The sequence below is a fragment of the Symphalangus syndactylus genome, chromosome 8, assembly GCF_028878055.3.
Source record: "Symphalangus syndactylus isolate Jambi chromosome 8, NHGRI_mSymSyn1-v2.1_pri, whole genome shotgun sequence".
In the NCBI taxonomy this organism is placed as follows: domain Eukaryota; kingdom Metazoa; phylum Chordata; class Mammalia; order Primates; family Hylobatidae; genus Symphalangus; species Symphalangus syndactylus.
The window spans coordinates 71,865,859-71,880,879 of record NC_072430.2 but is presented as its reverse complement, the minus strand read 5'-3'; the positions used below and the strand labels follow the sequence as shown (position 1 = coordinate 71,880,879).

General features: G+C 41.7%; 2 pseudogenes; both read right to left on the bottom strand.

The window, feature by feature from the left end:
• Positions 1 to 3,410: 3,410 nt before the first annotated feature.
• On the bottom strand, positions 3,411 to 4,556 carry LOC129488760 (pentatricopeptide repeat-containing protein 2, mitochondrial-like; annotated as a pseudogene).
• Positions 4,557 to 13,568: 9,012 nt separating this feature from the next.
• Positions 13,569 to 14,414, bottom strand: LOC129487977 (protein SET-like; annotated as a pseudogene).
• Positions 14,415 to 15,021: the final 607 nt, after the last annotated feature.

Below are 15,021 nucleotides of genomic sequence, written 5' to 3'. Positions count from 1 at the left end.
GGGACTACAGGCGCCCGCCACCAAGCCCGGCTAATTTTTTGAATTTTTAGTAGAGACAGGGTTTCACCGTGGTCTCGATCTCCTGACCTCGTGATCCACCCGCCTCGGCCTCCCAAAGTGCTGGGATTACAAGCGTGAGCCACCATGCCCGGCCCCAACTTTATTTTTCTAAATTTAAATGTAAAAAATGTTTTAGGCTGGGCATGGTGGCTCATGCCTGTAATCCCAGCACTTTGGAAGGCCAAGGCAGGAGGATCACCTGAGGTCAGGAGTTCAAGATCAGCCTGGCCAACATGGTGAAACCTCGTCTCTACTAAAAATACAAGAAAATTGACTAGGCGTGGTGGCACATGCCTGTAATCCCAGCTACTTGGGAGGCTGAGGCAGGAGAATTGCTTGAACTCCGGAGGCGGAGGCTGCAGTGAGCCGAGATCACACCACTGCATTCCAGCCTGGGCGACAAGAGCAAAACTCAGTTTCAAGAAAACAAAAATATTTTTAGAGATTAGGGGCTTTCTATATTGCCTAGACTGGCCTTAAACTCCTGGCCTCAAGTGATCCTGTTGCCTTGGCCTCCCAAAGTGCTGGGATTGCCTTATAATTTTGAACTGTAATTTTAAATGTTTGAAATAACATCAATCTCACAGAAAAATTGCAAGTACAACACAAATAACTCTTTTTTTTCCCAGAACCATTTGAGAGTAAGTTAATGAATGCACCTCCATTCCTGAATACTTTGGTGTGCCTTTCTTGTAAGAAGGATATTCTCATATACAGCTATCAAAACCAGGACATTAACGTTAACATTCACATTATGCTACCATCTAACTCAGACTCTACTCAAATTTCACCATTTGTCTCAATAATGTTCTTTAGAGCAAAAAGATCCAATCAGAATCATGTGTTTCATTTAGTAGTCATGTCTCTTTATTCTCGTTGGTTATAATACAATTCCGCAGGCTTTCTTAGACTTTGACTCTTTTGAAGATTCCAGTCCAGTTATTTTGTAGAATGTTTCTCCATGTGGGTTTGTCCTGATTAGATTTAGATTCTCCATCTTTGGCAGAGATGTCACAAAAATGGTGCATGTTCTTCCCACTGCATCCTCCAAGTTTCAATTCAATTTCAATTTAAGCCATTATTGATGATGTTTACTTTGTTCACCTGATTAAAATGAAATCTGCCAGCCTTCTCTACTGAAGTTATTATTTTTTTCTTTGTAACTACTAAGTATTTTGTAGTGGGTGCATTTTGAAACTATGTAAGTATTTCAGCTGGGTCCAGTTGGCTCAGGCCTATAATCCCAGCACTTTGGGAGGCTGGGGGGTTGGGGGAGGGTGCAGATCACCTGAGATCAGGAGTTCGAGACCAGTCTGGCCAACATGGCAAAACCTTGTCTCTACTAAAATTATAAATATTAGCTGGGTGTGATGGCAGGTGCCTGTAGTTGCAGCTACTCAAGATGCTAAGGCAGGAGAATCACTTGAACTTGGGAGGCTGAGGTTGCTGTGAGTTGAGATTGCCTCACTGCATTCCAATCTGGGTGACAGAGCAAGACTCCATGTCAAAAAGAAGAAGGAGGAGAAGGAGGAGGAGGAGGAGGGAGGAGGGAGAAGGGGAAGGGGAAGGGGAAGGGGAAGAAGGAGAAGGAGAAGGAGAAGGAGGAGAAGGAGGAGGAGGAGGAGAAAAGAAGAAGAGGAAGAAGAGGAAGAAGAAGGAGAAGGAGAAGGAGAAGGAGAAGGAGAAGAAGAAGAAGAAGAAGAAGAAGAAGAAGAAGAAGAAGAAGAAGAAGAAGAAGAAGAAGAAGAAGAAAAACTGTGTAGGTATTTAAATCCTGACCATATTTTAAATGCATTCATTTATTTATATCAGTATGGATTCGTGGTTTCTTGTTTTATTCAATGAGTTATAATTTGTCCCAGATTAGCCAGTGGAAGCTGTTGTAATAGGGCTTCTGTGTGTTTTTGATGTATCCCTATTCTTTCTCCTCCTCCTCCTCCTCCTCTTCTTCTTCTTCCTCCTCCTCTTTTTCTTCTTGTTTCTCTCTTCTTCTTTTCTTTGCTCTGTTGTCCAGGCTGGAGTGCAGGGGTGTGATCATGGCTCACTGCTTTCAAATTCCCGGGCTCAAGCAATGCTCCTACCTCATCCTCCTGAGTAGCTGAGACTACAGGTGGGCATGACCATGCCCAGCTAATCTTTCTTTCTTTCTTTTCTTTCTTTCTTTTCTTTCTTTCTTTCTTTTCTTTCCTTCTTTCTTTCTTTCTTTCTTTCTTTCTTTCTTTCTTTCTTTCTTTTCTTTCTTTCTTTTTCTCTTTCTTTCTTTCTTCCTTTCTTTCTCTTTCTTCTTTCTTTCTTTCGTTCTTTCTTTCTTTTTCGTTTTTTGTAGAGATAGTGTCTCACTATGTTGCACAGGCTGGTCTCTGAACTCCTGGGCTCAAGGGGTCCTCCTGCCTTGGCCTCCCAAAGTTCTGAGGTTACAGGCGTGAGCCACCATGCCCAGCCTCCCCATCATTATTTAGGCAGTTCCTTGCTTTTAGAAACTACAAGATGGTCCAAGCTCATTTTATATTTTCCTTCCCCTGGAACCAGTCATTTTTCTAAGATGACCTGGTTGTGTTTAGTGATGAACAGTAATTTGAAACCTGGATCTGGGTGCTAGGTAGGTGCTCATTGCTGTTGGGGTGAGAGAGCTCTAAGGCTGTCTCAGTGGACATAGTTGGGAATATGGCAAATAGCCAATCACACTCACACTCACATGTATTTGCATGTATTTTCTTTTTACTTTTCTTTCTTTCTTTTTTATTTTTTGCTTATGAATCTTTTTTATTTCTCTTATTTTTGAGAAAATCTGATCCTACTGAACCTTGCATGAAGATTTCAAATCTGTATGCAAATACGCGTAGGCATTATTGTTTCGTGTATGGAAAAATGACTCAAGTCATAGAAATATATGATGGCAGAGCAGTGAGGAAACCCTGGGCTATTTTCTAACATGATAGAATAGGGTTTCAGACCTCTTGAACTCAGCAACGATGTAATTTACAAGTAACTACTCCCTTGAAAATCAGAGTGACCACACTTGTAGTGAAATTCATTCCTGTGGTGCTTGCTGGGTTCCATTCTGGTGCCGGAAGCTGGACTGGAGACTGACCGTGTTCCTTCAAGGATCCTCAGCAGTGTACAAGGGAAGCTCCTTTCTGAGGGTATCATGCTTGCATGTAGACCTTCACAGTAGTGCAATATAACTTCTCAGAGATCAACATGCCACTATTCAGTGAACTTGGGAATTTCAAGAGGAGGCTAAGTGTCAGCACAGCATCTACTGAAGTGCAATGCCTGCTTCTTAGGGAAGGCAATAACTCACTAGAAGCAGGCCCTTCAGATCCACAGGTGGACTGAAATGAGGATTATTACGCAGCCAAAAAGGACTGGTTGAGTGGCTGGAAGGTCTAACGGCTCATCATCCTTTTGTTTAATAGCAACATATGGGATTTCCTGTCCCTGGGGGTGTGGCAGAGCAGAGTACCCAAAGTACAAGTGATGACCTGGCCACTGATGTGCAGTTTTCCATAGATCTCATTAAATCTGGCCACAAGGGCAGGCATATCCTTCACTTTTCCTTCACCTTTGCCAGAACTTCCTCTGAGAATGCATGTCTTTTCACAAATTTTAATAAATTTCATTCTGCAGCATTTTTTTAGTATCTCTATCAGGGTTTCCAACATATTTGACTGGATATGGATTATAATAGTTAAATTAGTGCAGGCTATGCTTTCTGGATTCATGGTTTGAGAAAAAAATGGACATAGCTTTTGCCACTTGGTTCTGATTCAGAGCTAACGCCACAAAGAAACGGGATGCTCTCCTGGAGAGAACCTCTCCTTTGAGTAGGGCTTCTTTTCTTAATGTAGAACAGATTTTGAAAGACTCAGGGCTATTCAGTTTGTTGCAAACTGCAAAAGTAAGAATATAGGATCTTTAGCGAATTTCACACCTTGATTTTTCATCTCTATCAATACTTCCAAAGCACTTTTATATTTGCCTTTGGTAAATAACATATCCATCAAAATATTGAATGATGTGGAGTCTGAGAAGGAATCTCATAAATGCTGGTCTTTCATGAGCCCCTCAAGATCCAACCCATAACACAGACTCATGAAAAGTGGTCCAAACCTACACTGCCCCAAAGTCATATTTCTGTTCTCTGCATGGTACCTATAAATGACATTTTTAGCCAGCTCCGCATGGTCCTGGGACCCACAGAAATGAAGTAAGTTTATCAACTCCCTCTTCAAGATGAGCTTGTCAGTTTCTCTTCCAAATTCCTAAAATAGGTTTCTTTAGGAAAGATTACATGCAACAGCCACCTTCTTGTGCTGAAATTCTTTTAATTTCACAATACTATCTGTAAGTAGGTATCTGTTAGCTTCGAGAGGACAGCGGCCACAGGCAGAGCTGGAGCCTCCCACCCCAGGATACACCGAAATCTGCAGCACCTGCAGGAGGACTAGATTCAAGGGCCTAAGTGCAGCACATGTATTTTCTTTATGTAACATGTAAGTACTCACATTTATTTTCTTTATGTAACTATATTGAAAACCATACATTTATACCAATACCTTAACTCAAATCCAACCCCACAAGCTCATATTAGGTTTTCTCTTCCCATATTTATATCTTAATTTTATTTATAACTTTTTGATTTATAAATTTCTTCTCCCATATTCTTTAATATAGTTGCTTATTGCATCCATCTTCATGCATGTAACCAATCTCACCTTGCTGCCGCCGTCCCCCCTCCCATATGGATGCCCTTTACCCACTCTGGCTCTGACACTGTGCCAGGGCTGCCCCTCTACATGGGTGTCCGCCATTTGGGCCTGGATATCTCACACTAGGCAACCCCTCTGAGTGGACAGCTCCTCCACTTGCTCAGGCTGTGACTCTGCAGGCTGGGTTCCCCTCTCAGCCCCCTCAGACATCCCCCACGCCCATACCTCTTCATCTCTCTTGGGTTCTGACTTCTTATTCCCGTGCCAGATGGCCCCTCCTCATCAATGTCTATGACCTTGTTCTGCCCCACCTGGTGGCTTTAGGACTAAATTGTTTAGAAAGGGAAGGTTAGGGAAAGAGGACTTATATCTTTTGAAAATTCTATTATATAATAGAATTTTCCATATTGTTGAGTAGTCATTAAAAAGTTTTACTAGATATATTTTATTCTATTAATGTAATGTGATTTATTTAAGTATTCCCTCTTTTGAACATTAAGGTGATTTCCAACCGTAAGTAATTTGGGTTGGGCATGGTAGCTCATGCCTATAATCCAGCACTTTGGGAGGCTGAGGCGAGTGTATCACGAGGTCAAGAGTTCGAGACCAGCCTGGCCAACATGGTGACACCCCGTCTCTACTAAAAATACAAAAATTATCTGGGTGTGGTGGTGGGCGCCTGTAATCCCAGCTACTCAGGAGCTGAGGCAGGAGAATTCCTTGAACCTGGGAGGCAGAGGTTGCAGTGAGCCAAGATCGTGCCACTGCACTCCAGCTTGGGTGACAGAGCAAGACTCCATCTCAAATAAATCAATAAATAAATAATTTGCAGGCTGTTTTCTCTCAAATTCCCTCTGTTGGAATTTGTCTCCCCCCACCACTCTTTGACTCCTGTCCAAGTCCTAAGAGGCACTACTGCTACCTCTTTCCTCAGTATCTCTAGGAAAGGTGTCCTCTACTCACTAATCCATCAAAGGTCTATTGACTTTACAACATATTAAGGTTTAGCTCAACTCCACCTCCCTCCCCTCTTCTCTTCCTAATATAGCTATATTTCAGTTCTCTTGTTTACCTTTCTAACTTAATACTATGCTAATCATTTTAGTATCTTTTTCAGATAGGCACTGGGTATTTTGAGTTCCTATTTTGTAAAATAAGAATATTAGCATCCTTCTTTTCCTTCACTCTCTTTTCATCTGTGTCCCAGCTTCAGTCAACTGTACTTTACTTTTATGTTGTCTTGATTGTTAAATATTAATATTTAATTCTGTAACCAAAATTAAGACTTAAGTTCATTGACTGTAAAAGCAGAAAATTGATACAAAATACTTATATTCTTTATTTATTTATTTATTTTTGAGACAGAGTGTCACTCTGTCACCCAGGCTGGAGTACAGTAGTGAGATCTCAGCTCACTGCAACCTCTACCTCCCCAGCTCAAGAGATCCTCTCACCTCATCCTCCCAAGCAGCTGGGACTATAGGCATGTGCCACCACTCCAGGCTCTTTTTTGTATTTTTTTGTGGAGACATGGTTTCGCCATGTTGCCCACAATGGTCAAACTCCTGTGCTCAAGCGATACTCCCCACTCAGCCTCCCAAAGTGCTGGGATTACAGATGTGAGCCACTGTGCCCGGCCTACATTATTTTATTTTTAGTTTTTAATTTTTTTGTGTACACATTTAGTTTTATTGTAACAAAGCACATTGTACACTTTTAACGTTTAAAACTGAGCATCACCTTTTCTTTCCAGTGAAACTAAAAGAAAATTTAAAAGTAAACAGGAACAAAATTACAACCAAGGATGTCAATTCCAAATACTATCCTACAAGTTCTGCTGATTCTCCCATTGAGTGGCAGGGCTCAGGTCATCATTAGGAGAGAATTTATTTTTAAAGTGTCATCTTAAACTGCAAGGTTATCTGTCAAACATCACAAACACCCCAAGGAGAAGCCATGTTGTCAAAATGCCCACTTAACCCGGCCAAGCATGTCAAAGCCACCCTTTGCTGACCTTCCAAAACCCCATTTTTTAGAAGTGTTTTCTTTTCTTTTTTTAAACAAAAGACAGTAGACAGATACATGTTGGTAAATGCTAACTGTCTATATTCACATGCAGACACAGTGTACTCTCTGAGCTCAATATATAGAGAAAGTAGGAAAGAAGCTAGAATTCTCTGCACTGCCACCCAGGGCCCTCGCACCCTCCAGCTTCCAGCAGAGCAAAGGGAGCAGTTTTTTTGTTTTGTTTTGTTTTGTTTTGTTTTGTTTTTCCCACAGAGCTCAGTGGTGTTGATTCCATACAGTTTTTGCTCAGACAGGAAGGGATAAAAATGAATTAAGAATAGAAAGAGGATAGAGGCTCTTTTCCCACTGTATTCTGCTCAAGGTATTTCCCCCCAAGTAAGTTGAAAACCATGGTGTAGACAAAAGGGACCACGAGAAGAGGGTTACTGAGCACAAGAAGGAAGGTGGGGCGGGGGAAAGACTGCAACTTGCTCCCAGGAACAGGAGAAAATTTCTTTTTTTTTCATATGTTTAGATTTAATTAATTAATTTATTTTTTAAATTTTATTATTATTATACTTTAGGTTTTAGGGTACATGTGCAAAACGTGCAGGTTTGTTATATATGTATCCATGTGCCATGTTGGTGTGCTGCACCCATTAACTCGTCATTTAGCATTAGGTATATCTCCTAATGCTGTCCCTCCCTCTTCCCCCACCCCACAACAGTCCCCAGTATGTGATATTCCCCTTCCTGTATCCATGTGTTCTCATTGTTCAATTCCCACCTATGAGTGAGAACATGCGGTGTTTGGTTTTCTGTCCTTGGCAATAGTTTGCTGAGAATGATGGTTTCCAGTTTCATCCATGTCCCTACAAAGGACATGAACTCATCATTTTTTATGGCTGCATAGTATTCCATGGTGTATATGTGCCACATTTTCTTAATCCAGTCTATCGTTGTTGGACATTTAGGTTGGTTCCAAGTCTTTGCTATTGTGAACAGTGCCACAATAAACATACGTGTGCATGTGTCTTTATAGCAGCATGATTTATAGTCCTTTGGGTATATACCCAGTAATGGGATGGCTGGGTCAAATGGTATTTCTAGTTCTAGATCCCTGAGGAATCGCCACACTGACTTCCACAATGGTTGAACTAGTTTACAGTCCCACCAACAGTGTAAAAGTGTTCCTATTTCTCCACATCCTCTCCAGCACCTGTTGTTTCCTGACTTTTTAATGATTGCCATTCTAACTGGTGTGAGATGGTATCTCATTGTGGTTTTGATTTGCATTTCTCTGATGGCCAGTGATGATGAGCATTTTTTCATGTGTCTGTTGGCTGCATAAATGTCTTCTTTTGAGAAGTGTCTGTTCATATCCTTTGCCCACTTTTTGATGGGATTGTTTGTTTTATTTTTGTAAATTTGTTTGAGTTTATTGTAGATTCTGGATATTAGCCATTTGTCAGATGAGTAGGTTGCGAAAATTTTCTCCCATTCTGTAGGTTGCCTGTTCATTCTGATGGTGGTTTCTTTTGCTGTGCAGAAGCTCTTTAGTTTAATTAGATCCCATTCGTCAATTTTGGCTTTTGTTGCCATTGCTTTTGGTGTTTTAGACATGAAGTCCATGCCCATGCCTATGTCCTGAATGGTATTGCCTATGTTTTCTTCTAGGGTTTTTATGGTTTTAGGTCTAACATGTAAATCTTTAATCCATCTTGAATTAATTTTTGTATAAGGTGTAAGGAAGTGATCCAGTTTCAGCTTTTCTACATATGGCTAGCCAGTTTTCCCAGCACCATTTATTAAATAAGGAATCCTTTCCCCATTGCTTGTTTTTGTCAGGTTTGTCAAAGATCAGATAGTTGCAGCATTATTTCTGAGGGCTCTGCTCTGTTCCACTGGTCTATATCTCTGTTTTGGTACCAGTACCATGATGTTTTGGTTACTGTAGCCTTGTAGTATAGTTTGAAGTCAGGTAGCATGATGCCTCTAGCTTTGTTCTTTTGGCTTGGGATTGACTTGGCGATGCGGGCTCTTTTTTGGTTCCATATGAACTTTAAAGTAGTTTTTTCCAATTCTGTGAAGAAAGTCATTGGTAGCTTGATGGGGATGGCATTGAATCTATAAATTACCTTGGGCAGTATGGCCATTTTCATGATATTGATTCTTCCTACCCATGAGCATGGAACGTTCTTCCATTTGTTTGTATCCTCTTTTATTTCATTGAGCAGTGGTTTGTAGTTCTCCTTGAAGAGGTCCTTCACATCTCTTGTAAGTTGGATTCCTAGGTATTTTATTCTCTTTGAAGCAATTGTGAATGGGAGTTCACTCATGATTTGGCTCTCTGTTTGTCTGTTATTGGTGTATAAGAATGCTTGTGATTTTTGTACATTGGTTTTGTATCCTGAGACTTTGCTGAAGTTGCTTATCAGCTTGAGGAGATTTTGGGCTGAGACGATGGGGTTTTCTAGATATACAATCATGTCATCTGCAAACAGGGACAATTTGACTTCCTCTTTTCCTAATCGAATGCCCTTTATTTCCTTCTCCTGCCTGATTGCCCTGGCCAGAACTTCCAACACTATGTTGAATAGGAGTGGTGAGAGAGGGCATCCCTGTCTTGTGCCCGTTTTCAAAGGGAATGCTTCCAGTTTTTGCCCATTTGGTATGATATTGGCTGTGGGTTTGTCATAGGGGGCTCTTATTATTTTGAGATACGTCCCATCAATACCTAATTTAGTGAGAGTTTTTAGCACGAAGGGTTGTTGAATTTTGTCAAAGGCCTTTTCTGCATCTATTGAGATAATCATGCCGTTTTTGTCTTTGGTTCTGTTTATATGTTGGATTACATTTATTGATTTGTGTATGTTGAACCAGCCTTGCATCCCAGGGATGAAGCCCACTTGATCATGGTGGATAAGCTTTTTGATGTGCTGCTGGATTCAGTTTGCCAGTATTTTATTGAGGATTTTTGTATCGATGTTCATCAAGGATATTGGTCTAAAATTCTCTTTTTGGTTGTGTCTCTGCCAGGCTTTAGTATCAGTATGATGCTGGCCTCATAAAATGAGTTAGGGAGGATTCCCTCTTTTTCTATTGATTGGAACAGTTTCAGAAGGAATAGTACTAGCTCCTCTTTGTACCTCTGGTAGAATTCGGCTGTGAATCCATCTGGTCCTAGACTCTTTTTGGTTGGTAAGCTATTGATTATTGCCTCAATCTCAGAGCCTGTTATTGGTCTATTCAGAGATTCAACTTCTTCTTGGTTTAGTCTTGGGAGGATGTATGTGTCGAGGAATTTATCCATTTCTTCTAGATTTTATAGTTTATTTGCGTAGAGATGTTTATAGTATTATCTGATGGTAGTTTGTATTTCTGTGGGATCAGTGGTGATATCCCCTTTATCATTTTTTATTGTGTCTATTTGATTCTTCTCTCTTTTCTTCTTTATTAGTCTTGCTAGCGGTCTATCAATTTTGTTGATCTTTTCAAAAAACGAGCTCCTGGATTCATTATTTTTTGAAGGGTTTTTTGTGTCTCTGTTTCCTTCAGTTCTGCTCTGATCTTAGTTATGTCTAGACTTCTGCTAGCTTTTGAATGTGTTTGCTCTTGCTTTTCTAGTTCTTTTAATTGTGATGTTAGGGTGTCAATTTTAGATCTTTCCTGCTTTCTCTTGTGGGCATTTAGTGCTATAAATTTCCCTCTACACACTGCTTTGAATGTGTCCCAGAGATTCTGGTATGTTGTGTCTTTGTTCTCATTGGTTTCAAAGAACATCTTTATTTCTGCCTTCATTTTGTTATGTACCCAGTAGTCATTCAGGAGCAGGTTGTTCAGTTTCCATGTAGTTGAGCGGTTTTGAGTGAGTTTCTTAATCCTGAGTTCTAGTTTGATTGCACTGTGGTCTGAGAGACAGTTTGTTATAATTTCTGTTCTTTTACATTTGCTGAGGAGTGCTTTACTTCCAAGTATGTGGTCAGTTTTGGAATAGGTGTGGTGTGGTGCTGAAAAGAATGTATATTCTGTTGATTTGGGGTAGAGAGTTCTGTAGATGTCTATTAGGTCCGCTTGGTGCAGAGCTGAGTTCAATTCCTGGGTGTCCTTGTTAACTTTCTGTCTCACTGATCTGTCTAATGTTGACAGTGGGGTGTTAAAGTCTCCCATTATTATCGTGTGGGAGTCTAAGTCTCTTTGTAGGTCACTCAGGACTTGCCTTATGAATCTGGGTGCTCCTGTATTGGGTGCATTTATATTTAGGATAGTTAGTTCTTGTTGTTGAATTGATCCCTTTACCATTATGTAATGGCCTTCTTTGTCTCTTTTGATCTTTGTTGGTTTAAAGTCTATTTTATCAGAGACTAGGATTGCAACCCCTGCAACCCCTGCCTTTTTTTGTTTTCCATTTGCTTGGTAGATCTTCCTCCATCCCTTTATTTTGAGCCTATGTGTGTCCCTGCATGTGAGATGGGTTTCCTGAATACAGCACACTGATGGGTCTTGACTCTTTATCTAATTTGCCAGTCTGTGTCCTTTAATTGGAGCATTTAGCCCATTTACATTTAAAGTTAATATTATTATGTATGAATTTGATCCTGTCATTATGATGTTAGCTGGTTATTTTGCTCGTTAGTTGATGCAGTTTCCTCCTAGCCTTGATGGTCTTTACAATTTGGCATGTTTTTGCAGTGGCTGGGACTGGTTTTTCCTTTCCATGTTTAGTGCTTCCTTCAGGAGCTCTTTTAGGGCAGGCCTGGTGGTGACAAAATCTCTCAGCATTTGCTTGTCTGTGAAGTATTTTATTTCTCCTTCATTTATGAAGCTTAGTTTGCCTGGATATGAAATTCTGGGTTGAAAATTCTTTTCTTTAAGAATGTTGAATATTGGCCCCCACTCTCTTCTGGCTTGTAGAGTTTCTGCCGAGAGATCAGCTGTTAGTCTGATGGGCTTCCCTTTGTGGGTAACCTGACCTTTCTCTCTGGCTGCCCTTAACATTTTTTCCTTCATTTCAACTTTGGTGAATCTGACAATTATATGTCTTGGAGTTGCTCCTCTCGAGGAGTATCTTTGTGGTGTTCTCTGTATTTCCTGAATCTGAATGTTGGCCTGCCTTGCTAGACTGGGGAAGTTCTCCTGGATAATATCCTGCAGAGTGTTTTCCAACTTGGTTCCATTCTCCCCGTCACTTTCAGGTACACCAATCAGATGTAGATTTGGTCTTTTCACATAGTCCCATATTTCTTGGAGGCTTTGTTCATTTCTTTTTATTCTTTTTTCTCTAAACTTCTCTTCTCACTTTATTTCATTCATTTCGTCTTCCATCACTGATACCCTTTCTTCTAGTTGATCGCATCAGCTCCTGAGGCTTCTGCATTCATCACGTAGCTCTCGTGCCTTGGTTTTCAGCTCCATCAGGTCCTTTAAGGACTTCTCTGCATTGATTATTCTAGTTATCCATTCGTCTAGTTTTTTAAATTAACTTTTAACTTCTAACTTTTAACTTTTAGCTTTTAACTTTTTTGCCATTGGTTCGAATTTCCTCCTGTAGCTCGGAGTAGTTTGATCGTCTGAAGCTGTCTTCTCTCAACTCATCAAAGTCATCCTCCATCCAGCTTTGTTCCATTGCTGGTGAGGAGCTGCCTTCCTTTGGAGTAGGAGAGGCACTCTGATTTTTAGAGTTTCCAGTTTTTCTGCTCTGTTTTTTCCCCATCTTTGTGGTTTTATCTACTTTTGGTCTTTGATGATGGTGACGTTCAGATGGGGTTTTGGTGTGGATGTCCTTTCTGTTTGCTAGTTTTCCTTCTAACAGACAGGACCCTCAGCTGCAGGTCTGTTGGAGTTTGCTAGAGGTCCACTCCAGACCCTGTTTGCCCGGGTTTCAGCAGCGGTGGCTGCAGAACAGCAGATTTTGGTGAACTGCAAATGCTGCTGCCTGATTGTTCCTCTGGAAGTTTTGTCTCAGAGGAGTACCTGGCCGTGTGAGGTGTCAGTCCGCCCCTACTGGGGATGCCTCCCAGTTAGGCTACTCGGGGGTCAGGGACCCACTTGAGGAGGCAGTCTGCCCGTTTTCAGCTCTCCAGCTGCATGCTGGGAGAACCACTACTCTCTTCAAAGCTGTCAGAGAGGGACATTTAAGTCTGCAGAGGTTACTGCTGTCTTTTTGTTTGTCTGTGCCCTGCCCCAAGAGGTGGAGCCTACAGAGGCAGGCAGGCCTCCTTGAGCTGTGGTGGGTTCCACCCAGTTCGAGCTTCCCAGCCACTTTGTTTACCTAATCAAACAACTAACTCGGCAATGGCCAGTGCCCCTCCCCCAGCCTCACTGCCGCCTTGCAGTTTGATCTCGGACTGCTGTGCTAGCAATGAGTGAGACTCCGTGGGCATAGGACCCTCCAAGCCAGGTGTGGGATATAATCTCCTGGTGTGCCATTTTTTAAGCCCATTGGAAAAGCGCAGTATTAGGGTGAGAGTGACCCGATTTTCCAGGTGCCACCTGTCACCCCTTTCTTTGACTAGGAAAGGGAATTCCCTGACCCCTTGCACTTCCCGGGTGAGGTGATGCCTCGCCCTGCTTCAGCTAGCTCACGGTGCACTGCACCCACTGTCCTGCATCTACTGTCTGGCACTCCCCAGTGAGACGAACCTCGTACCTCAGTTGGAAATGTAGAAATCACCCATGTTCTGCATCGCTCACGCTGGGAGCTGTAGACCGGAGCTGTTCCTATTCAGCCATCTTGGCTCCTCTGAGAAAATTTCTTTAAAAGGAAGGTTGGAATCCATCAGTGTTCTATTAGTCATCTTCTCCTTCATCCTCCTCTGCTTTCTCCCCTTCATCACCATTGTCATCTTCTTCACCTTCATCCTCATCTTCTTCATCAATATTTTCTAATTCTTCCTTCTCCTTATCTTCTTCTCCTTCTCCATCATCCATATTGGGAACCCAGTAGTACTATAATGGGTTTGGCCAAATATCACCTTTGATGACCTCTCCTAACTCATCAGCACCTTCATCAGAATGGTCAGTCAACCAGGTAGAGAAGCTCTCTGGTGCCTCATGCTGCCTCTTCCTGCTGGCTTTACTCTGCATCTGACTTTGATGTTTCATCATATTTTTTCTAAACTTCCGTTTGATTTCAGTGGAATTTGCAGATGGATCACCACTCTCATTCAGATGAAATTCTTTGGAGAGAACTTTGTTTTCAAAGTAAGGATTTTCATCAAAATAAAAATCTATTCTATAACCTGATTTAATATTTTCAAATTCTGTCATTTCAACTCTGATCAAATAATGCAGTGCCTCTTCCTCCTCCTCCCCAAGCAGTGTAGACACTTGGAGATGGTTGACAAATGTTGTTGCCCCAAAATTTGGGATCTTGGCAATCAATTCTGACCTCTTCTAAAAAAATGGTTGGAGGAGTTTGTATTATTTCTGTTCTGCTTTCAAAATCTCCTCACTGGCTTGTTCATTAAGTGTTTCTTTTTGTACTTCATCAATATGTTCAGTTGCTTCTTCCTGTTCTTTTTCTCCCTTCTTCGGCAAGCCTACAGAGACTGATGTCTCCTCCAGTCTCAGAGCAGGAGGTAGCCTTGATTTCTTCTTTTGGGGTGGGAGTGGAGACGGGCATTTGGGGGCCATGCTGCTAGGGAAGTCCAAGAACCAGACCACAAGTCTCGTCACTTGTCAAGAAGCAGGCAGAAAACTGCCTACATTATTCGAAATATCCAAACAATGTTTTCTGGAAGTCCAATAACACCATACAGCTTAAAATAGCATTATGTGTTTCCTGGAGTTTATTGCTAACTTTTTTTTTTTTTTGAGACGGAGTCTCACTCTGTTGCCAGGCTGGAGGGCAGTGGCGTGATCTTGGCTCACTGCAATCTCTGCTTCCCAGGTTCAAGCAATTCTCCTGCCTCGGCCCCACAAGTAGCTGGGACTACAAGTGCACGCCACCGTGCCCAGCTAATTTTTGTATTTTTAGTAGAGACAGGGTGTCACCATGTTGGCCAATTTGGGCTCAATCTCTTGACCTCGTGATCTGCCCACCTCAGCATCCCAAAGTGCTGGGATTACAGGCATGAGCCACCGTGCCTGGCCTATTGTTCCTTTTAATTTTCTTACACTTTGTGCAAGCTGTATGTCCTCAAACCCATCCATCTTCTCAGTCAAGTTGTGTTTCCTATTAGCTACTTGCCTTTTTCCTAGAGATTTTTGTCCTTGAGCCTCTGCCTCAATAAATCTGCTC